General features: G+C 41.1%; 1 protein-coding gene across 4 annotated transcripts in view; it reads left to right on the forward strand.

The window, feature by feature from the left end:
• Positions 1 to 26,205, forward strand: part of LOC105693494 (beta-1-syntrophin) — a 190,910-nt gene that overhangs the window by 33,111 nt on the left and 131,594 nt on the right. The window lies entirely within an intron of this gene.

The following is a 26,205-nucleotide window of genomic DNA, read 5'->3' on the forward strand; positions in this document are numbered from 1 at the left end:
GTCCCGTTCACAACGCTGCGAAAAGGGACTCGCGAATTCATAAAATATAATAAAATCGGAAAAAATCACCGGAGCTCGCTACGCGCGGGGGTCATTGAAGAAGAGAGAGAAAATCGTAGAGTTGTCTGAAAAAAATTCTCAAACTTTTTTTTTTTCTCCGCTTTATTATTATTTTGGATTATTTTTTCGCGTCACCCGACCCTCAAGTACCCCCAAAATTTTGCGAGCGGAAAAAGTAGAATTTGAGTATTTGTAGAAAGGAAAAAAAAAAAACTAAAAAACTTCTACGTTCGACGCGATGAATTTCTTTGAATATTTTTATTTTCTTTCTACATTTATTTCAGTGATATCTGGCGGCAAAATTTTTGGGTGATGTGAAGGTTGCTTTAAGGGGCAGTCGTTATACTCCCGCACGTCTCTTGACAATTAAGTCGCTTGCGCAAGTAGAATTAAAGGGGGTCTTCCTCTCTAATACTAGCTAGCGTTCTCCAGGTATATCCGCGAAATTCTTTGAACGTAATTATAAGGGAGGTAAAGCGAGCGGACATTGTATATAAGGTCGTTCTTCTCTGGTTTGTCCCCCTTTTCGCCTTCATTTTCAACGTCTACTTCAATTCTACTCTTCGCTCCGCGCGGGGATATACCTATAGGTATACGCCCGCGTACGATATCCTTCATTTTATTTTATCTCAATTCCTTTCGCGGGGTTTTTTTTTTTTTTTTTTTTACCAAAATCTTTATCCTTTTTATTTTCGCGCTTCGAAACCGTACACGGTGTTACTCGAAGAATTTGAATAATACAAACGTAGATTATTTAAAAAATGACGAACGTTTCGTTTAATTTTTCATTTACCTTTTTGGTAGGTATCTTGTATGTATCGCGCGATACATACCCCGGGTATATATATATATACATGCCCGAGCACGATCGTTCCTAATGGAGGGTCAAAGAATTTAAGATGAACGTTTAACACGATGAAAATCAGGTGAATTACAAAGGCATTGCATAATATATACGAGAATTGAAAATTTTGCCCCGAAGGAATTTTGAATAATTTAATGATACAAAAAACATCTCCATTTTTTTTTTCGTTTTTTAATTTTACCTTTTCTCTTCCTCGATCAAAATTTTACCGAAACATACGATCGATTCAATCCTTCGATCGAATGAGGTCCTTTTATAATTTTTTTTTTTTTTTCGAAAAAAAAAATAAATCACGACACGTATATTTTATTTGAATAAATCCACGTGATCTATATACCTGGGGAGCGAGAGGCATCGGACCGTAAAACGCGAAACACAGCGGAAAACGAAAAGGGATGATGAAAAAAAAAAAAAAACACCAACAATAAAATAAATTCGAAAATGGAACAAAAAAAAATGGTTACAGGAATGATTTTTTTCAAATCACATTTGTTCGAAAGTTGTATCGCGTAGCTACGCGGTTGTATACGTACGTATAAAATTTTCACGTACACGTACGTCAAATTTCTGTTGTGCAGAAATATCGCAATAGCATTTCGTTATACGTCGCGAAAGGGATGAAGGGAGCGGCTACCCGCACAGGGAAAGGGGAGGGGGAGGGGGAGGAGGGGTAGCGAACGGTTGTTAACAGATATTTCTGTCAAGAATATTTCGAATGACGGGAATTACATTCCCCTGTTCGACATCGTAGGGAAAAACTGGATAAAAATGCCACCGCGGGGAGCCGTTGACGTCCTCGTTTCGAGAACGCAACCCTTCGCAATCGCGTCGCGCCTATGCGTTTTCAAACCTTTCACCGTACAACTGTGTGAGGGAAACGTTGAAAAAATAACAACCGAGTTTCTCCACCGTATCTACTTAATATATATGTACACGTAACGCGGTACGTAGATAGTCTATTTCCGTTTTTTTTGCTTTTCTTCTATTTTCTTTCACCCGTAATGCAAGGGGTGCACGCGCTCGTGGCGTTGGACCAGTTGGAGGAAAAATGAAAAAAAAAAGAATGAAAAAAATTGGAAGGGGGTTGAAAGGGTTTCCGACGAGAGTGAAGGGTGAGGAGAACGATGGCTTATCGATCTGACAGTATATGTATATATAAAATAATATGTACGCGTATATATAATGTATACTTTGGATACATATATAAAACTGAAATGACTTTCTCACTGTCGTCTCGCTTAAAGACACTAACGCTATCAAGACGGCGGTCTTGGCGAGGTGAGGGGGAGCGTTGAAAGGGAGGACGAGGTGATAAAAAAAAATGGGAAAGGGTGAGTCGACGGAGAAAAAAGGGAAAGGGTTGAGACTCAAAAGTCGCGAAATTTCGATACACCGGGAATCGCGTGAAAAGCGATATAGGTATGTGGTCAGACGCGAAACGCCTTTCATAGGATAACTCGTGTGAAATGACGTATAAAAAAATTAGGCAAAATTCAAAAAGTATGAGTAAAAATACAATGCCCAATGTGGAGGAAAAAGAAACGTACGGGTAATAAAGTGAATGGTTTTTATGAAAGTTTGAAAAATAAATATATAACATTTTTAGTTTAGATTTTCATAATAATTCAACACTTCATTTTTTTCTGACTTCTTTTTTGCGGCATTCAGTTAATTTTTTTATTTCTCTATTTTCGTATTGTTTTCGTAGTTATTTTAAACGCGACGAGCGTCTATAGGAAGGTATGGGATGTATGTATTCGTAATTAGGTCGGGGAACTTTTCATTATAACGTTGCTGGGAGAGGGAAATTTTTTCCTTTTTTTTTTCTTAATTCTTATTCCAGAATCTCTATGAGCCGCTTTTTTATGTAAATGTTATGTACATACTTGTAGATTTCATTATAATTTGAATTTTTTATGCATACGTAGTCATTCGATTTAGGGACGGAAGGTAGAGAGCGAAAAAAAATTGAAAAATATTTGTTAATCTCGAAAACTTTTTCAAACTTTTATTCTTCGTCAAAAAAAAAAAAAAAAAAACAACAACTCTTCGTTATCATATTGTACGTAGATATTTTGTGTCGTGAGACAAAAAAAAAGGGTGTCTCAACGATCCTCTTTTAGACCCGCGTACAGTTTATTTTTGAAATTTTTGAAATTACTTCGAAAGCTTTTTCTATGGCAATTTTATTCTTCTCGTTTTCAAAGAAGGAAATCACGAGAAACAATACGTACGTACAATAAATAGGTCGCTTTGAATATCCGAAGCTTTTCTCATTTTGCAAAGTTTTTTTCCTTCGTTTGTTCAGTTTATTTTTTTCCTTCCCGTTTCTCGTTTTCTTTCACGACGCGTTGAAAAAAAAAAAACAATTTTTTTTTTTCTCCTTCACACATTTAGAAAAAAAAAATTAACCGCGGAATTATTAATTATTAAATATAATAAGATCAAGCGTCGTCAACCCCCCCGGCTAACTCTAACACTTGCAATTAGTCTTTGCATCTTTTTTGAACGCTCTCTTCTTCTTTTTTTCCTCCTTCTTTCATCCCTTTGACACTTACCACTTTATTATTATTATTATCATTAATATTACCGTAATTCTTTCACCTCGTCGTTTTTTTACTTTACTCGTGTAAAAACTGTGGCCAAAAAAAAAAAAATGAAAAAGGCGCGGAAATGCTTCAAAACCTACATTCGTTTTAGCGCGTTACCTGCTCCCAATTTTTTTTTCTCTCATATTTTTTTTCCTCTCCTTCTTTGATCTGCTTTTTCTACTCCCGCGACTCTGCTAACCGCTCGAATCTTCATTCTACTCGAATATTACGCAACGTGGTGTGCGCGAAAGTTTGTCGTCGTTTACTAATTAGCCTTGATTGAAGGGTTACACGTGGTTAACCTTTTCCTTGTACGTTTTTTTTGCTCGTCCTAATGCATTTAAATGACGATTACCATTGTACACCTACACTCGTACGTTGTTGTCGAGGGATATATATGTATATTTAATTTCTGATCTAATTCTCGCTCCTTCCTACGAATAGTCAATGCGTCGATATAAGATGTAACGTTGAATTTGAACGAGCCATTTTCATCGGCATCTCAAATTTTCCCTTGTCATTTCATTTTATTGCGTTTCATTTCTAATTTTTTTTTCCTTCTTTCTCGTTGATTGTTGAATATCCTTCGATTACAAGACTCCGTTTCTTTGTCCGTTTACCAAATTTTAACGGAGGTAAAAAATATGTACCTATTTTTCATTTTCATTCGTTCGTTTATCAATTCGTGTTCGTTCGTTCGTTTTTTCGTTCTCCTTCATCCCGATTGTACATATTTCGTATCGTGATTTCTTTATACGCAACGAATAATGATACGTAAGGGTGTTGAAATTGAAAATTTCATTTATCGTCGAAAAGCTCTTATTATCGGCTGTTATAAGTCGCGAGATTTTAATTCGCTCGAGTCCGTCGATGTAATCCTCGAAACACACGGGATAGGCGAATTAAAATTCAAGGATAAAAGAGAGGCAAAATTGATAGTGAAAAAGAGTTACGAAAATAAAACATCGATGAATTAATAAACTGAAAAACGGTGTCGGTTAAAATTGCTCCAACCACATTCGAAACAAATTGTTGGATATACGAGTGAGAAAAAAAGTGAGGATATTATTGAAAAAAAAAAATATATATATATATATATTCCGCGGTTCTTTGGCGTTATCCGTTATCCTTTCTATTTTTATTTTTCATTCTTTCTCTCCTCCGACTCCTCTTTTTTCGCTTATTCGCCCCTTTCAACCCTTATTTTTTATTTTTATTTGTCGTTTTTTTTTTCTCCTTTTTCATTCATTTTTTCGTTCTTTTCTTCTCGCCACATCTATACACCCAACTCTATTTTTCCCTCAGCGCTTAGCCAAGTGCGGATATAATATACCGGGTGGTGGTACTCCATCAAGTTGGATACAGCGGCTACACCACCACCTCTACAGACATCCTCCAGATATGCCTTCCCTCCTTATCCTTCTTTTTTTTTTCTTTTTTGGTTTTATTTTTATTTTTTTTTTCTCTCTTCCCTTCTCCCCCGAAACTCCTCGTCCCGGGGGGCGAAGAGGAGCTGAGGGATGGAGGGGGGGGGGGGGGGGGGGGGGGGGGGGTGTGCGCCGGCTATCAACCCTCATTATGAGAGCGGTGGAGCCCTTAGCTCAAGAACCGCAAAAATACTGCTCACTTGGATGATTCACGGAGGATTTTCTTCACCTTTAATTAAGAAACCTTAGCGGAAACCTGTAAGAAGTGGGATGAGGTCGGTAGGAATATAAGGTGGTGTGCGGTGTACAAGGGAAAAAGGGGGAACGACGCCAAGTAGACTAAGAGGAACTCGAGCTTGGGAAAAGTGGGGGGGGGGGCAGGGTGGGCCATGCCGCGGATTGCTGAAATAATTAAATCATTAAGGAGGAAAGATTAGGGCGCCTCATTCTCTCTTCACGCTTCCCCCCCTTCGTCATGGCCGCGACTCTATACTTTTATATAGAATTTTTTTTTTATTTTTTTTTTTTGGTTTTTTTCTACCGACCGCGTACCTAATATACTATATCTTATCGTTTCATCGTACGTCGTCATTTTGATATAAAAGTTTTTCTTCTTTTTTTTTTATTTTTTTCATTTTTTTTCAACGTCTCAGGTGCATCGAAGTCGAAGTGTAATCGTTGCGCTTAATTTCGTGTAATTACGCGAGACATGGTCATAAAATTATGGTATAGATAACATAACTACTTCTGCTGGGCTAGATAGAGTGGTTGGAATTTAATCATTCGGGAGCCCGAAGTCTGAACTCAATTTCCTGTTGCCTGTTTCCTCTATACTTAATCCCGAACGCCCCGATCGGAACCGACCCCAATATCCGGACTCCGTCAAATTTAATGGCCGTGATATAAACACCCCCCTCGCTGCGACCCCCGACGCTTATAATATACCGTCTATATTGTATACTCTGTACGTAATACATATTAGATCGTAATATACAACTTGCCACTGTCTTCTTCCAGTAGATATCGAACATATATATCCACGGGGGCAAGTTCGTCGAACCGACTTTCCCGAAACTTGATGATATCTCGGAAAGGGATGCAGTTTTTTCCCTCTTCTTTTTTTCCTCAATTTCGATACTTTGAAATTAGAAAAAAGGAAAAAAAATAAATTTCATACTTTTCTCTACGTTTACACGCCGGTCATTACGTGTCGGTACGAATTCAAAGGATATCGTTTGAAATTTTTCTTTCCCAAGAGAAGGAAAGAAAGAAAGAAAAAAAACGAGGGCGAAAAAAAAGCTACTTTCGTCCCAAACATTTTTCAACAACCCTTCGCGCGACTGCATATTCGACCAGCACATCTGCATCGAATATCGCGCGCGTGTGTGTCTGTGCGTTGTGTATTTTTAATACATAGGTATAACACAACGCACTGTACACGTGTACACTTACGATTACATATATATTTTGTACGTATAAAACTTTTTTTCTTCATCCTTGTCTTTCGGTTCGAGTCAGCTGTATTTTCATTTTCCACGCGGTATAATAAGGGCAGCCGGAGTACTCGCACGAGTCCCCGACATTTATAAGCCCACCGACCGTGATAGCCGTTTCGGGGTGGGGGGGTGGAAAAAATAAAGTGGGGGGAGGGGGGGGGGAAGGGGTGAGTCGGAAAAGACGTGAAATAGAATAAAGGGGGGTGCTGGCGAGGGGGTAGAGCCCCCCCCCGGTATTCATACATCCCTGAAATTTGCGAGCTTGTAAAGCAAGCTTTTTATAGAGGGCGTGTTCCCTACGACCTACCGAGTTTTTATTTTATTAAATCGTTCGTTCTTCTTCGTACTACAAGCGGACGCTCGCAAAAATTTAGAGGCAGGAGGTCCGCGGAGGGGAAACGGTAAAGGTGGATAGAGAGGAGAGGGAGGATAAAGGAAAAAGTGGGGAAAAAAAAAAAAAATTTCGAGGGGGAAAAAAATCAGGGTGATGGGTTACGAAACTTGCACAAAAAAAAAAAAAGAAAAAGGAAACCAAAAAAAAAAAAAAAACGAGGGTATAGAAACCGATTTCCGATTGATCGTCGTATTTGTATCGATATACCTTTTTTATTTTCGGTTATTTTCTTCTCCCTTTCTCTGTTTTTTCTTTTTTCACTTTTCTAGAGATTTCCCCCACGACACGATACGGGTATACACGCGTGTAGTGTACGTATGGGGTATACAACACGGTCGTTCAATAGTGCCTTGGGAAAATAAATTCTATTATATAATACAAAACTGTGTATGGGAATATAGAAGATAAAAAAGGAAAAATAAATAGCACGAAATGGGGGGGGGGGGGGAAACAAGAGGAAAATGATATAGAAAAGTTTATATTGTGCAAGTGGTAAAATTGAAGCACTCTTTTCTTAGTTTTTTTTCTCTTCTCTTTTCTTTTCTTTTCCCTTCGAACTTTATTTTCTCTTACCACCGTTTACCGTTCGGAATTGCGGGCGAAAATTTTTGCTCCGGTACGTTTGTACATATTATAATACGTATCCGGGGATACGGACACGTACAACTGTATTAGTTTAATTAAATTGAATTCGCTGATCCGACAGTCCGCTGCGCATACCTTACGTTCGTTAATAACGTTGAAACCAACCCTTCCGAAATTCACCTAAAGATAAGAAATTTCCCGCGAGGCTTCTACAACCTTTGGAAGAAAAATGACAAACCCTTTACCACCACCACCTACTGCCGCCGCTACTCCCACCCCTGATGCTGCTGCTGCTGCATCTATGCGAATACATCCCATTTCACATCCGTATATTCCTTCGTTTTTTTTTTTGTTTTTTTTTTTCTTATTCTCTTCTCTTCTCTTTCCAGCGAGTCAGCGATATACTCATACCCAGAAAACTCACACCGATCCTTCTTTTTTCCTTCTCTTTTTTTTTTTTTTTCGCCGTCTCCTTTTTTTTTCATCTAACTCTTTCTCGCGCTGCGGCAGTAGCACTTTTTTGACGCGAGAACGTGTGTGTGTCTGTATACGTACAGGATTGGGGAGGAGAGGGTGAGGAGGGGTAGAGGGAATTCCGAAGGGAATTTTCGGTGGGAGGGGTGGGGAGCGATCGGGCAGATTTTTCGCGTACTATTCCAGCTAATTATCGTCGATTAAATTGATACTCTCTCGATGCGATGCTATGGAGAGAAGAAGAAGAAGAAGAGAATGGTTGGGCATTTTTCTTGCGGCCGTATTTTATACACCCCCCGATGATCCCTCGTCGTACCCTCGAAGTAACTCGGAGTGTAGCTCGATCCGCGGCCAACCAGACCCCTGAACCGTTCCTTTCTTATTGCGTATCCAACACCTCGCCCGCCACCACCGCCCTTACGCGCGGCAACTTTTCTTGCAAGATATATACTCCTGGGACAAGCGTCGATCCGATAATTCACGAACGGAAGGCGGGCTTCTCTCCATACCGACCGACACGTCAAACCGATGAGGGAAAAAAGAAGAGAGAAAATAACGGCGGAGGAACGAGGAAAAGAGAGATAGAGAGAAAGAAGGGAAAAAATAAAATAACGAAATAAAAATGAAATGAAAAAAAAAAAAAAAAAAAAAAAGGAACGAAAAGAGGGCAGTAAGACTCCGAGCGAGGGGCGGGGGGGGGGGGGGGGTGGTGGTGGTTCGGGCGAGATAATCCGGTGGTTACTATACCGCCCGGATAAACTCTCCGGAGACGAATTTTGCTGCAGGGGGTTTTTCTCCTCTTTCGAACTGCAAGAGGTTTACCGTATACGGGTATACTTTTACGAACCCTTGTTTCGCCTCGTTCGAACGTAGATCTTGCGATAGGAAATTTTCTTTCACTATTTTAGGGGTTGTTTATGTTTATACCGTTTGCCGTGGTATACGTATAACCGTTCTCAGTTTCTCTTCGTCTCTCTTGAGCGCGCGAATTTTCTTCCGCCTTCGTTCTCCACCAATCTCTCTCGGTACGCACGGTACGGTCTATCTCTTCGGGGTTTAGTCGCTCCGTGTAGTTTCTTCCCTCTTCATCTGATTTTTATTTATTCGTTTGGTTTTTTTCCTTTTTTTTTTTTCCTCTTTCCTTCGTATCGTGCATTACGCGTCTCGATTTCGACCCTTTCGTGTACCTTCTGGCTCCGACCTTTCACCTTTTCTTCCCTCTAGCTCTGAAAAGCGAGGGTCGAAATTATATAGATATATATATATGTATGGAACTTATTGTTAGCGATCAACCGATTGCCCCGTATACCGCCGTATTCTCTCTCTCCCTCTTTCTTATTACTCGTCGTCTCTGATGTGCCACGCGAAATGTTCGCCGTAACTAGCGACGCGATAATTAGAAAACTGGGCGAGCTGAACAGGAGAGCAAATGTTACACGGTGGAACTGTTGCTTTTTGGGTTGATCGTTCGCGCGGTTACTTCAGTTTCGTGATTAACAAGACCGCCTCGAATTCTGATTTCTGTTGAAAGAAACTGGATTTTCTTTTTTCTCAATCTTATTATTTATTTTTACCATTTTATTAATCACGCTGCACGGTGTTGAAGAAGAATTAAATCAATGGCCAGTTGTGAATCAATTGTTCCTTTTTTTTTTTTTTTCAAAAATGTCCTGGTATCCAAAAATACGGATAGTTCGAGGTTTTCACACGTTCTCGAATTCGGAATTTTTGAATTTTCAAGAACTACTTGAAAATCTGGACCGAAAGTTTTCTACGCTTTCGAAAAAGAAAAAAATAAAATAAATAAAAAATAAAATAAAAGGGGAAAACTTTGGGACGTTCCTTCAGTTTCTGCCATCTTTCAGAATGAAACTATACTTTAAATTTCTTCTTCTTCGTTTGATTCTTTTTCTTATTTCTCGCTTCTCTCCCCCCCATCATTCTTATCTCATCCACTAGAGTCGGATTGATGTCGTCTAGAATTTTTAAGGCGATCTCTTGCCGCACGAACATTCGGCAAGGCATTTCCAAGTTTCCCTTTGATTTTCTTTCATTTCTTTCTTCACTAGTTTTTTTTTTTTTTTTTTTTTAATGAGGTCTATACACACTCGCACGGATATGCCAAAGGACGACATTTGAAAAGGAGATAGAGAAAATCGTGGGGAAAAGGAGAAGGGGGGAGGGGGGGGGGATGATGTTGAAACGACAAAGGGATGGCTCAGGGTCCGGTCGAAGGGGATTCCTTTTACGCTCGCTTCGGTTGACCGTCGCGTCTCCCTGTAACTACAATGATAATTTTATCATCAATCAGGACACTCGGTTTGCTCTGGACTTTGACCCGGGGAAATCGGCTCGTGCCTCAAACGTGGTGCGGGAATAAAACGTACGGCCGAAATCTCCTCGCTATTCTCCCCGAGGATCCGAACTCTCAACAACGCTCATTCGGATCCCGCTTATCTCTGAATTTCACATTCATACACGATAAACTCTTTACCGAGGACCCACTCGAGATAAATACGGAGGAAAAAGGACGACGATATCCGGTACGGAAATTCTGACTTTTCTAATCCACAACTTGAAGAGGAGCACAATTGCATAGCCTCTTTATTTTTTTATTCTACTTTGGGTCGAACAGTTGGGAGAAAAGTAAAGATCGGATTTTTTTGTCGGGGGTGGTTCTAATGCGCGGTAACGAAGATTCTCTTTTGAAGATTGTATAAATTATTTACCGTAATATCGGAGTTACCGAAAACGTATAAGAAAATCAATATTTCCGAATATCCGGGGCGTTATTTCGCAGTTTTTCCTTCATTATTGGATTGGAGATGAGAGAGAGACCTCGAGAACCGAAGCAAGCGTCTTCTTTGTGTGTCACCGATGTAACGCGAACGTTTGATATTTTCTCTCCGCTTCAAAGAGAAACCTCGTTGTTTGAACTTATTGAATGAAAATCACGTAAATAGGAAGAAAGGCAGAGAAGAAAGAAAAAAAAAAAAAAAAATACGGGAAAAGCAAAGAAGAGTACATATCGGTTGATGAAAGTAACCGAAAGAACAAAAGAGTAACTACCAATCGAGAAAAGATTTTATACTCCCATTCGAAAATCCCATGGGGACTCGATTACCACCTTTCCCGGTTAAACGTGCGAGTGCATTTCGATGGTATTTTTCTCTCCGGATTTTCGGTCGCGAAGAGTCAATCATTCAATTGATCTCATTCGTTTTTCTTTGAAATTTTTCTTTCTTTCTCCCTCTCCTCCCTCTTCCTTTTTTTTTTTTTTCGTCGGGACGGATGAAATCGCGTCGCCGAGAGTTACATCCTTTGGGACAATACAGAAATTATACTCATAAGAAGTGAGTAGGCGCTTCGGGACCGTAAAAGGAAATATTTGGTAACCAGCCAAGAGTGGAAAAGACCTTGGAAAAGTGGCGTCGAGACGCTTCTCGCGAAGAATGTCGAAAGTTTTGGTTGAAAACCTTTATTCTTTTCGTAGAAAATTTTCCCTCCTTCCCCCCTCCCCCTCCCCCGGCCCCGCGCTGCCCTCTCCTCCTTTAATAAAAGAGTAAATCGTCTCGAACGTAGCGCAGCAGCTACGACTACTATGGCCTGCATACACTTTACCGGATGCGTCCCGAGACGACAGTCTTTAAAAAGTTCCCTACGTATAACCTCGGTGAACGAGTTTGTTGAAAAGCTCCTTCTCTTTCTCTTTCTCTCGAACCTTTTTGCCCCTCGCCATTTCTAGTCCGCGTTTCTCATATAGGTATATACCCGTATGACGTATACGTGTATAATGCTTTCTTCTTGTACCGACTCTGAAAAGTCCTTGGAAAAAGAGAACCTTACCTGGTCCAGCTCCGGATACTTCATGATATTTTTCGTCCTTCGAGGAACGTGATACAATGACTTTCTTTTCGCGAGATAACTCGGCTACCCTCGCGCGCCCCCCTCTCTCTTTTCTTTTTTTTTTTTGTATTTCCGTTGTTCTTCTTTTCTCTCTTCTCCTACCGCGCGAAACTCATTAACTTTCACACCGTATACCCTCACCGTATATACGGAAGAAAACTCAAAACTCACCGGCAGAACGAGCGAATTGAATTCCTTTCTTTTTTTTTCTTCCAAGTCCCTTACTTCTTTTTCTATAATTCGTAGAAGATTCTGCGCTTAATTTTCCGAACGGATTTTGCAAAATTTTGTTGATTGTTGAAGAAAAAACTATTTTCTCAATTCCGTGCATGACTTTTTTTTTGGTTCTTCGACGATCCATGCAGGGAAGGTCCCGGGATTATGAGTATATAAGGTCGAGCGTTAAAAGTAACTATGTATGAAGAAGCTTTAGAGGGACAAGAGCTTACAGAATCCTCGGCGTTGTTGGTAGTGGTGTTAAAGTGAGAAGGCAGTTCCATGCATAGAATAGCAGTTCTATATCACCCTAGCGACAACGGAGCGCCGGCTAGATTGCGTCGAAAATTACGGCGAACGTCGTCGTCGTCGTCGTCGTGCCGTGCAGCTTCCTAGAGTTTCTCTATAGGATGTCCTTCTATATTATAAAGCAAAGAAGGGTATACGGGGGGGGGGGGGGGGGGATACGGTGTTGCAGCGCGACCGGGGGGGGGGGGGGGTAAGCGAGGAAATTCTCCACATAGAGAATCCCAACGCCATAGAAAGGAGAGTAAAAGGGCCCCGGTACCCGCCGCCGTGCCGCGGGGAGAAAACGGGGGGGGGGGGGGGGGTAGCGCCGTTTTCTATGCAACCCGTTGTTACCAATGGCACGAGAAGTTGTGCACCTCCTGATCGAACTTTCGCAATATTAAGCGTATAATGCAAACGATTTTATTTATATCATATATTTCTCACGCGATATACCGCGACAGATCCGTATCCGTTCGCGTCGTTGCGGAAATTTTATCGTTATTAATTCTCGCGTATATCGCGCGCGCGCGTGCAAGAGAAAATCGCTTTACCGTTGAAAGGGGGCCACAAAGTATACAATATCGACTAGGAGTCGAAATTAGAGGGAGCGAATTTTCAGCCGCAGGGGTGACGACTGCCTAGGGTAATTGGTGGTGAGGTGTGCCGCCTGCGCGCTTTAACGTCGGAGACAATTAGCCAGACGACGGCGGAGCGCCTCGCGGTTTGGTACGAAAATAATTTCGAGTCGGTGAATGATTTTTCGTTTTTTTTTTGTTTTTTTTTCTTGTGGTTCATCGGCATTTTCCTTACTTTCGTCTCGGGGGTTGAAATTCCGCCGCGAAATGCGGTTCAGACGCCGCGGAGACACGGAAGTTGGTAGTCGGGGGCGACGGCGGTGATATTACACACTCGGTTTTCTTTGACGACGGCGTGACTAAGATTACAGGTTTTAGAGAGGTAAGACTGGGCTAATTATTATAAGGGGGTAGGTGGTTTTAGTTGCCTCGTCGGTTTCCTCTCACAGTTCCTCTATATAGTACATACATACACACGTGTACCCCACTAACCCAACTTCGAACCAACTCGTATGCATTATATCTACCCTGCTGAAACGACGCGTACGCTTTGTCATTGAATTTAATAATTAAACTGTCATTATACACTAGATCACCCCCGTAGCGTGTGTGTGTGTGTGCGATGTGTCCGTAATAGCTGAGATGAGAGAAACTGGAATGGGAGAAAATCGACCTTGAAACGTACTTAACGAGCCGCGCTTCTCCTCGGCGGGGGAGAACTGGAGTACAGCTACGCCCGTATTCTTCCCACGACCTTGAACCGTTTCGTTTATTTTTTTTTTTGGTTTGTTTTTACGAGCTTTGATATTCGAGGGGGGGGTGGGAAAATTTCGCCCGACGAATCGTTGGGATAGGTAGTTACTTCCGTATCCCAACATCCCTTTGTTATTGTTGTCGGTTGTCTCGCGGTCGCGTTCGACGGTATTGGCGGTTGACCTCCGTCTTCACCTTCCTACTCGTTCGCTTTCACTTTAACACCGTCTACGGGGTCTCGAGGCTTGTACAACAATATCCCACGTTGATCCCGTCGCGTCTCCAGACGAGATCCCGCAGACGAATCCGTTAGAATTGGCATCGCCGTTGCCCCTTCGCTCTATATCCTTACGTGGCTCCTAGTAGGAGGAGATCGGCGAAAAGGACGGAGAATTAGCCGAGGGAAGGGTTACGGATTCGCGGCGAACGGAAAGTGCCCGCGCGCCGGCCTTTCGGTCGCATGCTACAAATCGCTCGGGGGGTGCGATATTGGCAGAGAGCTTAAGTCTGCCCCCTTCCTTCCCCCCCATTTCCACGGAGCTCGACGCGAAGGAAAAGAAGGTCATCGCGGTTACGCGCTCGACAACGATATCGCTCTCTACAATGTCCGTATATATTTCTACCCTTCGCCGGCGAAACGAGAACCACCCCAAATTGAACCTCGTTCCACGAACGTATATGTGTGTATATATGGGTGTGTGTATACGTAAACCAACTTTACTTAATCAATTGTGGACCGGCGAGTTAATCGAGTTTGTGTTTTCCCTTCTCGGGTTTTTCTTTCTACTTTTATTTTATTCCTCACCGTTTTTCCGGGTAACGTTAAATCTTTCAGACGTCTTTTAAACTTCTGCTCTTTTTTACTCCGTTTCTTTCAATTGTGATGTTCAAAGAACGAAAAAGAAAAAAAAAAAAAAACGAGAGAAAAGAGAAAAGAAGAGAGTAAGAAATGTATAAAAAGTCGGGAGTATCCGTAATCGCTTGGTTATTGCTTCTCAATATGGTTTAATATCTGTCGAATGGGTTTGGTAATATTTGAAATTCGTGATTCAATTCCCACCGGCAGCGGTCTCGTATTTTCACTTCGCTTTATATCTTTCTACTTTACCTCTTTTTCTTTCTTTCTATTTAGTTTTTTTTTTTTTTTTTTCTCCTCGTTTCTTGGGTAAAATCAGCCCTTGGGATTTTCGAACCGCTGTTACCTTTGCCGCTTCCTCTCATTCTTCTCTACCCGTTCATTTTATTTTTTCTCATCTCTTTTTCCATTCACACCGTTCTCAAAGTCCGCGGTGTTCGCGTCTCCGTAGATTCGGCAGATTTTGGTTTCGAGGAATGAGGGGAAAAAAAAAAAATTGTATCCGCGCTTATGACATGGGGGGACCCGGACGCCACCGACGTCGGATCCCCAGCGATTATTCGACGGTCCTGCGAAATCTGAGTCCTTCCTTCTTCCTTTTTATGTATACCTATACGTATACTCGTCTTTCACCACTCCCGCTGCTCCCTCACTTTCGAATGAATGGTTTCTTTCCGTTTGAACAACTGCGCGACGCCCGACCGAAAAACTCATCCTTCGAGGTTCCGATTTTCTTCATCCGACTGCAGGTTCCAGTACCATCTTTCGTTTTTTTTTTAATTTTTTTTTTCTCCTTTATTCCTTTTTCTTCCTTTCTATTTCATTTCGCAAAGCGGTAAAATCGCTACCCCGAAACTCCTTGCGATTTAGGATTTTCCAAATCCACCAGCGACTTTTTCTCATTTTCTTCACCCCTTCTTCTCCGCACATATTCTCTTCATTTCTTTTTCTTTTTTTTTTTTTTCTGTTCTAATAGTTTTTCTTTGCCGAATCTTTTTTTCTCTCCTCCTTTTTCGTTTTTCTCATGCAGACTACCCTCGCGGTGCTCGCGCGCTTTCGCAAACTCTCCTTACAACAGATCCGGCTTTCGTTCGTCTGCTCTCCTGCAGGATATATACCTCATGTCCCATACACGCGGTGGATGGGAAAATAAAGTAAAGGGAGGCTCCGATCCCTTTCCCGATCTCTTTTCCATCCCTCGTTATTGCCAACGAAAAACGTGTTTTTATCCCCTGCTATCCCGAGGCGCATTAGCGTACCAAAGGACACGAGAAAACGATCCGTACACGTATATGTATACGTATATAGCAGTGCGGAAAGTCGGAATTTTTCACGTGTTTCAAAATCGCACGGACAAAAATCGCCTAACGACGCTTTTGCTCTCCGACGAATTTCGCTCCGGCGAAATACTTTTTTTTCTACGGCTCTCGAAAGATTTTCGCTACGTCACCGTAATGAAGCGGCCGAGGGAAGGAGATGGGGATCTCGTTTTTTCCTAGTTTTCCATTACTTCCTCTCGTCCCACATTTTTTTTTTTTCGTTTTTTGTTCTCATCTTTCGGTTTTACATAATTCTTCTTTTCCATCCACCGATACATCATCCCCTCATTTTATTTTACACTAATTATTCTCATCCATCTTTTACTTTGTACGGATCCTGCGAGGTTATTTATTTATTTATTATTTATTTATTTATTTTTTTTCTCGTATTTCCACCCCGCACGTGGCATACATGCGGCGGATCTCACTCGGTCGCACCTTTTTTTTTTTTGCATTCCATTTTACACTTTTCTTCTTTTAAAACGAAGCAAGTTGAATCGGAATGCGATTATGATTAATGGATCTCCTTTTCTCCGTATACCCTCCTCGTCGAGTCTACTACTTAAGTAAGTCTCTGGGAAAAGCTGGTAAACAATATTATCGACGTCCCATTTAAAGTCTCGCACCTGGAGCTTTTGGCCCTCCCCCTCACCCGTCCCACCTCATACCTCGCGGGCGCTACTTACACTATACGTTAACGTATCTTTTCTTCTCAAAGGGTTCTGAAAAAAAATCCCGTAGATTTATGCGAAAAAAACAATATCCGGAAATTATGTGAAATCCACCCCTGGTACGAAAAAAAAATAAATAAATAAAATAAAATAAAATGAAATAGGTGGGCAAGGAGGAGAAGGTGGTTTGTAAAAAATGAAATGAAATAAAAATTGTTAGATGGCTCGGGTCAGAGGTCACGTTACACGTTAAAAAATAAGAATAACAACAGCAGGTTCGACACACCGATCCATTAATCAAGAACGATCATGGGCGTACGAAGGGAGTTGGGGAGGGACGGTAGAGGAAAGAAACTTGAGCTTTTCTAATTTATTTAACCTCACGAGAAACAAGCTCTTTAGAACCAGCGGGTATTATGTGTACGTAGCCGACATAAATAATGTCTCGGAAATAATAATGAAAATTTTCCTTTTTCTCCTTTTACTCGCTCGCAAAAAAAAAAAAAAAAACAAAAAAAATTAATCAGGATTTTTTTTCTTCAATCCTGCGGCAGCGCAAATAATGTCGAGGGCACAAAAAGAAAAAAAAAAACGAGAAACAAAAAATCAAATTGATGTGGGCGATATCGGAGTATATGAATGAGAAAAGTTTTCCTCTTCTTTTTTTTTACTTTTCGAATGAAAAAAAGTAACGGTGCAGTAAGAGAACAAAAATCCGAAGTCTTCTGATCCGCGTATATCTTGTACCGATGGGTACCAACCACTACACCACCACTAATACTACTACTACTACTACCGTTACCACGGTTGCTGCGGTAATACGGAAGCTAGTAAGAATATAAAAATGGGTCGAGAATATGCATCATAAAATGTGACGAGAAATGTCGTCGTCCGTCAGGATTTTGCTGGAAATAAATACTGGGTGGTAGCTGCTGTACGGTCGCTTCTACCACTCCGCGGATATCGCTGTACAGAGTAGAAAGAAGTAGAAGGTCGGGGGGACAAGGGGAACCGCAAGATAGGTTGGAATTTTTTCAAAACCTGCGGAGAGAGGAGCTACTCGATTTTAGGTCTCTTACGACGTTTTACGCTCGTAGGAAAGATGAGAAATAGCTTATTCGTTTTTTTTCAAACTTTTTTTTTTTCGAATAATCATAAAAAAAACTCTTTTGTTTTGAATAAGCTTTTCGGGTCTTTGAAAAAAAAAAAAAACATGACAATATTTGTAAGTTTTGTTCCAAGAGGATCGGATAACCGACTTTTCGACGTCGGACGTTCGCGGACTATGGCAATTAATAATTTTCCTTTACTTCTCGTGTTTCGATATGAAAGGATAATTAGTCATATATCACGTAGCACGATGTGTAACGCAAGCTCGCTCACAGCGCCGCGTAAAAGAATTAGATGGACGCATACCCTACGCTCCGCAACCGTGCGGAACAGGGGCTCGGTGTACGTCGGGTGTAACTTGTTTTTTTTTTTTTTTATTTTTTTTTTTTTTTTCAAAATAAGTTATCATTAACCAACGATGCGCGGAATTTATATATCCGCAACCCCATGGCAACCCTCTAGCTGGTCGCATTTTCTTCTCTCTTTTATACGCCCGCTCCTGGCGTAATAATAACGATAATAATGATCCGTCTCTACGTATATATAGACATCATCGACCGTCCTCTCCTCTCCGCGTCTCGCGCCTCTCCTCTCTTTTTGCCCCGGTACATATGTACACACGTATATATGTATACATGTTTATAATATACATACCCGACGTATATTACACACGTATACGTATACGCCGTAACGGTATATTATAGTCAAGAAAGGTCCCGCGGGGTAGGCAGCGAGAGGAACAGGAACAGGAGGAGAGCAGCCCTGCAGCCGCGGTTGGGTTGATCGATGGGCTTCCTCTTTTCCCAGTTGGCGAAATGTCCCTCGGGACGACGCGTGTCGCTCGTCATTTGTTAAAGCGCTGCTTGTGCTTCCTTAGCCGGAGAGAGAGCCTAATGAAGTTCGCTCCGTGCCGCAAATTTCTTCTTTTTTTCATTTTACCCGCCACAGCGTCAGCTTTCTCTCGTTCTCTCATTTTTTCCCCACTCCTCTGTTCCTCCAGACCGCACACATCCGTTGGCGAAATTTTCGGTTTCGGAAAATGAAGAAAAATTTTCGCGCCTCTGATTTTTTTTTTCGACTCGATAAAATCGGTGCGGAATGCGAGTGTATTAACTGCGGAACGGTGATTGGCACTTTCGGGCGAACGATGAACAATAAATCGAACGTATAAAATGAAAATGTATCAGAAAGAGAGAGAGAGAAAAAAAAAAGAGGAAAACTTCACGGTCGTGTTTCGCATTCCAGCGATCGAGAAGCTAGCGAGTCTTTTCTATCTCAGTTTTTTTTTTTTTTTTTCTTTAACATCGCTCGTTATTTATTTATGCGGAAGTGGTACGCGGATGTACGCGGAATCGATACACTAAAAAAGTATATATGGGAGAACAAACGATCTAAAAACTTGAAAAATAAAAAGAAACGCCGCAAAGAGAGATAAAGAAATTCGGGTATGTATATATTTCTTTTATAACCAATCGCGCGCGAATTTATCATACGTAAAATATATGGGGTTGGGATATACAGGCGGATATTCAATGGTCCATACATGGCTGATGTATAGGATGTCGTATATCCTATGCACATATCCGTACATATTTATACGTAATATTCTTCAACGCTCGATATTCTCCGCCTAATGATCGGACGCCGAAAGATTTCGCCTCCGCGATTCGGATCTCACAAATCCAAAAAAAAGATCTCGAGTGGTTTCTTTTTTTTCTTCAGTTACCTAAAAATCCCCGCGAAACGAGTATCGGAATTTCGTCGTTCCCAGGGACTAAGTTCAAGGAAAAGGGTTAACGTGGCTACGGGTGTAACCCTACGTACGGTGCGGAGGTAGTCGCCGATCGTTTCGGGGGATGGGAGGGGGATGGCGTGGCACCGCACGCGGCGTGTGGCGGTAGCAAGAACATTAACGTTGTCGCTATCAGCTTCTTCACTCCCCATTTGACAGAGCGTCGCCGTGTCTTTTCGAACGACTGACCATGTGTTAACAGATAACACCTCTACCTCCTCCTAACAACCCCCCCCTCGCCCCCCTCGCCCCCCTCGCCACCACTTCATCCCCCTCCACCTCGACACGTACCACCGACTCTCGACCCCTGAAGATAGTCCGATATATACGCGCGGTAACTACCTTCGCTTCTATTCCTATGTACGGATACGTCTGCTTCGATGCGGATTTTTTTTTTCTTCTTTTTTCTTCGAATCGTGTCCTTCGTCTTCTCTCACTATGTGAATAATGAGATTTGTACTCTTGAATTTTTGTGGTTTTAGTTTTAGCAAGAAAAATTTTCAACTCGAACGCGTTGATTTTTTGAATTCTGAGTGCGGCAATTTTACGTTTTTTTTTTCTTTTTTAAAATCGGATAAAAAAAGCTACAAACAAAAAATACCCGAAGTATAAACGTGGAGATGTAGGCTGTGCACAAACTTCCTTTCGCATATCTTACTAGACATGAATTTATACATGCTCGTGCGAAATTAGAGTCATTAACCACCCCGCAGGTGATTCCGACTCTGGTTTGAAGTTGGGTTGAAGAATTTGTCGTGTCGGCGGGGGTCTTGTTTCGACCCTGTAGCTATTTTAAAGCTACCACCGTTAGTCGGTCTCCTCGTATACTATCTGTACTGTAGTCTTTCGTATGCGCAAATTAAGTTCATGAATTTTACGCACTTGCGATGAAAAAAAAAAATAGACGAGATATCATGAAGTATGGAAACGAGATGAAACTAAAAAAAAAAGAAACCATTGAAAAATTATTCACATCTGCCCAAACCCCTTTGAGCATAGTTATTTGAAAATTCAAATATTTTTGCATAAGATTTCGTCAACGTCACCTTTGCGAATAATTAGCTGTGTGTGGCAAAAAAAAGGGATTCGCACGAACGACGTGATAATAAAAAAAGTTGAAAATGATCTTTTCCTTTCTTTTTTTCACGCCGGCAAAATTTATCGGGAAAGTTTTGTAAGAATGGAAATTAGAAAATATTACAGCTGATCAAGGGGTGAGTCGGCGGCCCAAACCAAAATCGTTAAAACCATAATAATTTTTTTTAGTTCCCATTTCTTGTATTTTACTTTTAAGTCACTTGATCTGGTCCGCTATTTTGTAGTTGTGAAAACCGAATCTCCACCTTCGAATATTTGAGCTCTTGATTCGAAACGAAATTCTGCCGGAACAATATTAATATTAATAACGAGTCATCGTCGTCGTCATCGTGGTGTATAACGTACGTCTAACGATATTGGGTGTTTCGTGCCATCGCGTTACGTATATATTTGCTCAAAGGGTTTCATCGTCATCTTCTTCTTCCTCATCGTCGTCGTCGTCGTCGTCGTTCGGAGTGGGTGGATTTGATGTGCGGAGAAAATTATTACACAACAAAATACATTGGGGGGGGGGGGGGGGGGGACGCAGAAGGAGAGAGAGAGAGAGAGGAGGGCTTGACAGGCGCTATAAAACATAGTCAGGCATGCGCGAAATTCATACCTTTATACCTTTACACACGGAACGTATAGGTATACCCACTAAATTTTAACGCGAAATGCGTACATGTATCCGTACGTACGTATACCCCTAATAATAATTTGCCAATTTCATTCAAACATGGCTTTGATCACCAGAGCTGGCTGCCGCTGTTGCTGCTCCTGTTGATGTCGAACTAGAGTGTAGATTGCGAATACATGTACGATATACGAAAATTTATACATATATACCAGATTTTAATCGATCGAAATGCACACATATTCGGTAATATTCGCAGCTCGATTTTTATTCATCTCTCATTTGGCCGCACTACATTCCCTCCCTCCATGTAATTTATACATCGGTTTATTTTCTGTATTATACATCTGTACACGTATTTACACGTAGATATTCCAATCTATAGAAAAACAAAATTCTATTTTATTTATATTTTTTTCATTTCATTTATCGGTATCATCGAGTAATTGCATAATTCAATTTGCGAATTAAATTTTTTGGCTGTCCGAGTTTCGAAAATTTCATCGATGATCGACTCGCGATATTCCGTTCGTTTATTCGATGTGGATTTTTTGTTCTCGACGAGTTTTTCCAAACGCGCGATCTTTTCGACTCTCGGATACGTCGGAGCTTTTCCGTCGGAGTCTTCTGGCGCGTTTTTTTTTTCTTTTCTTCTTCTCTTTATTCTTCTTCATTTCCCCGCTTCTCCATCCGTGTCGCCCGTACCACCACCCGGGGGTAGCGCACCCGTCGTACGAATACAAATCACGAATTAACTGGAATTCACGCCGAGCTCGCTTAAAATGCTCGAAAGCGTCCATTTTCGCTTTCATCGAGTGTAAGGGACTTATACGTGTGTGTGTGTGTGCGTGTGTATAGGAGTAGCCGGGATACGGGCGTACCCCGCGCGTTTTTAGAACCGCCGTTCGTTCCTTCGTAGTAGAGAAGAAACGGACGTGACTGGATGCCGTTATTAAAATCTAGGAAACTCAGTTCCTCCGACTCAGCGGCGTCCCGACGTCGCCTATACGTATACATACGTATGTAGTTTCCATGTACTGCACATTACCTTTTATATGGACGTATGATACGTACCGCAAAACTTTTCCATTTCTTTTTTTTTTTTTTTTTACAGTTTTCCGTTTTTTTTTTTTGCGTCTCTCTCACTCGAAAATTCGCCCACGTTACGGAGTCACTTCAAAATTCGACTTATTGAAAGAAAAAAAAAAAAAATTAAATGAAAAATCGTCTCGATTTGGAACGATCGATTTTTTGGATTTTTTGGATTGGATTAGAAGAAAAAAAAGGAGAAAATGTTTCGCACGAAATCGATGAATGAACGATCGATAAATATGAGTTAATTGAAAGGGGAATGCGGGGGCTTAGACGTGGAAGGCGGTAAAGAAAAATTCCCATGTATCCATACGTGTGTGTATAATACGAGACACGTATTATTTATACATTTTTATGTCGGATCAATTTGCGCTCCGACGTATTTCCGGAGGGAACGTAACCGCCCCTTCCGCCGTTGGCGTTCGTGCGGAGGAGGGAGATGAAAAATAAAATATCGCAATGAAAAATAAAAAAAAAAAAAGGAACCAGAGAAAAGGAATCAAAGCAGAAGAAGAAACAGAAACAAAAAAGAGAAATGAAAAATGCAGGAAGAGAGAGAGAGAGAATGATACGGTGTGTCAGTTACATGGAACACAGATATAGGGTGAAATTGTATGCGAGTGGAGAGAACTGCGAGATGAAAGTAACAAAAGTATGAAGAAGGAAAGAGAGGGGAAGAAGCAAAAAAAAAGTCAAATAAAATTATGTACGTATATACATATATAAATATAAATGGCAAATAAAAATCAAGGATATTCCGGCAAAATTAAATTGTCATGCCTGTCCGAGTCCGGTTTCAATTACGCTGATGATACAGCGCAGCGTCACGAGAGAAGAAGAGAGAATCTCTATTTCTTTCACTTTTTCGTTTTTTATATTCTCCGTCTCTTTCCATTTCCTCGTTTTTTAGTTTTTTCTCTGTCCGTTCGCGTATCGCTTCCTTTTCTTCCCTTTTTCGTTCCACGATTCTCTCTCTTTTTCAGCGGGAGGAAAAAAAATAAAATCAAATAAATAAAAATAAAAAAAAAATCACCGAGGTCGACTCGAGGGACAAAGATCTTCGGATTTTAGCTGCAGGGAGAAGATCGCTCGGAGTGTATATAAGGATCAGTCGCAGCTCGTGCCAATTATCCATTATGCGAAATTGCGTTTTTTTTTTTTTTGAGTTTATTTTTTCAACGAACATATCTTCATATAAATTGCAGATGTTCCAGATTTTTCACGATCAAAATCCGTACGTCTCTTGTGAAAAAAAAACAAATTATTCCAACAGATTCATCGATCAATTTTATTTTATTTTTTTTTCTGCAATACTCGTGTTTCTTTTTATCGAAAATAACGGCGAAAATGAAATTTTATTTTTTTTTTTTGTCGGTAAAAATCTCGTCTCTCATCACGTCCAACTTATTTCAAAACATAGTTCAGTTACAGTTTTTCGAGATTTTAACTCGTCTAAATTTTGTCATTTAAATTTTGAGATTATGTACGGTGCAGATATATATATATATAAAAAGTATATTAATGTAACCTGATACGGGTAAAATAGACCTACGGCAACTTTTCGCATAAACTTTTCAAATCCCTTATTTCGTAAATAGGCTACTAACAGATGACGTACAACTGTTTTGGAAAAACTTTGACGTATACCAAACAAACTCATTGTCAACTCCACCGTACCTATGTACACGGTACCCGTGTATCTAGGTAGGCGCTCTATGTAGGCAAAATGAGTTTGCCTCGGCATCCCATATTTTTTCATCTTTTTTTTTTTTGCCACTCTTTCCTTCTCGCTTTTTTTCAAGGGTCCATATCGTACGTATATTCGTTCGACCGAAGCTGCCGCTGACTTTAGCGCGCACACGGGTCCTTCCGAAAACAAGACGCCCGTGCTACGTGGTACGTGAAAATAAAAATTGCTTCAAAAATGAAAAAAGAAAAGTCCGAAGAAAATATAAATAAATAAACGAGCTGGGGAAAAATTGCGAAAGCAAATAATACCAGCTGGAGTTAAGAGCTCGAGACTTTTAAGCCCTCCGTTCGCACGTGTGTACACACACGCCGCGGAGTTCCGTGTATCAGGCAGGTTGGGGTGGGGTGGGGGGTGGGGTGTGAAAATCGTGGAAGGATAGAAAAATTTTCGCTCGTAATTTTTAACCCTTGATTTTTCGAGGGGATGATTTTTTTCGTTTCTTCGCCACGTACGCGTAGAGAGGAAGGTTACCTACCATGTATCTACATATATTTGTTGAGCGTTTGAAAAACTTTGAATTATTCATGCATCATCTAGGTATTTAAATTCCTACATTTTATACCCTCATATACTTATAGATTAAATGCTTTCCGCAGCTATTTATATTCATGAAATTCTATCGTACGTATATGTACGTGCCGCGTGTGTGGGTGGGGGTGGGGGTGGGGGTGGTCGCTGCCGTTGCACACGCGCAACCCGAGTATGGAGAAAATTTATATTTTCCCAGCGTCGAATGAACCGCGAATTTAACCATTGCGGAATTTCGCACGATCGTACGCTTCCATTGTCGTCATTTCATTCTCTCGTCAAATTGCGCATATACGTATCAACCGGTACCGGTACCTACCTACCAACCTACCCACCTACCTACCCACCTACCTTCGACGTCGTACAATTGCCACCGACGAACACCTCGTCCCCGATAATAAGAGGATATTACACCGCTCCCAATTAAAATATGCCGCTCCATAGGGTGGCTTTTTATCGTAAACAGTTCCGCGCGTGTTCGACACGTCAGGGGTGTAGTAAATTAAGAGGCCGAAGGGGGGGGGGGGGGGTAGGAAGCGAGAAAGGCGAAGAGAGAAAAAAAAAAAATAATTATCCAGATTCTACGATTAACAATTTTCACGTACGGAAAGTACGCGTGTTTCGTAATCAGTTGGAACGCCGCGCGTAATCCATCGGGTTTCTGGTCGACCCCCCGCCCCCCTCCCCCCCAGCTGTTCGTCACCGTCATTTCATCATCCCGTTTGATGGTTTATTTAAACATAAACTGCACGGGCAAATAGAAGCGTCAAAATATCACGGTGATATAGAGAAACTAAATCGATGATCAAAATTGCAGCTTCAACTTCAACGTACGCGATGCACACACACACGCGGTGTGTGTATTATATCTATTTATCGGGAACCTATATTTTCAATCAGTTGATATTATACCCCGGTATTACGTACTACCCCGCGCACACGTCGGATAGCGAGGACGACGACTCGCGATGTGCGAATCCTTTACCGATCCGCGATTATTACCTCTTTGAGAGAACGCAACAGAAAAAAAAAAGTCATCCCCTTCTCTTTTGATTTTACTTTAATTTTTTTTTTCCGATCGCTATAATTTCAACGGTTCCTTTTTTTATTCCAAAGTTTTTAAAAACGCGAATACTCGATGAAAAAAAAAATCAAAATAAAGGTAAAAGAAATCGGAGAAGCTGCTGGTGGATTCGAATTTTGAGGATTGAATTTCGAATGTGTGTGTCGAGAATTGTCGAACGCGTTTCGCACATACGTCGTATAAAACGAAAGGGGATGAAGGAATAAAAAGTCTCAAACTAAACGAACGAAAACCGTACACGATGCCCCCCGTGCACCGTATTGCATGTATACACACGTATTCGCGTAGAGGTATTCACGCTGAAATTTCAATTTGGAAATTTTGAGCTGTCAGAAACAATAGCCACGTCATCATCATTGTCGTCATTCTACCCGCTGTCAAAGTCTCGAATAATATTCGTTACCCGCATGTTACGTGCCTACCGCACGTGAAATAATATTTTTTATATATCATTACAACGGCGCGAAATTTGCAATCTTTCGCCATTGTGATCCCTTCGATTATTATAAAAAAAGTTTTCCCTTCGTCGTACTCAAATTTTCTTCGGTAAAATGAGGTGGGTGATTGTTGGAAAACAATTTCCCCGTCGCGCCCAAAGCTTTTCTCCTTTTCTCTCTTTTGTTCGTCGATGAAAATTTATCCACCGAAATAACCAA

Source organism: Athalia rosae, chromosome 7, assembly GCF_917208135.1.
Source record: "Athalia rosae chromosome 7, iyAthRosa1.1, whole genome shotgun sequence".
Lineage (NCBI taxonomy): Eukaryota > Metazoa > Arthropoda > Insecta > Hymenoptera > Athaliidae > Athalia > Athalia rosae.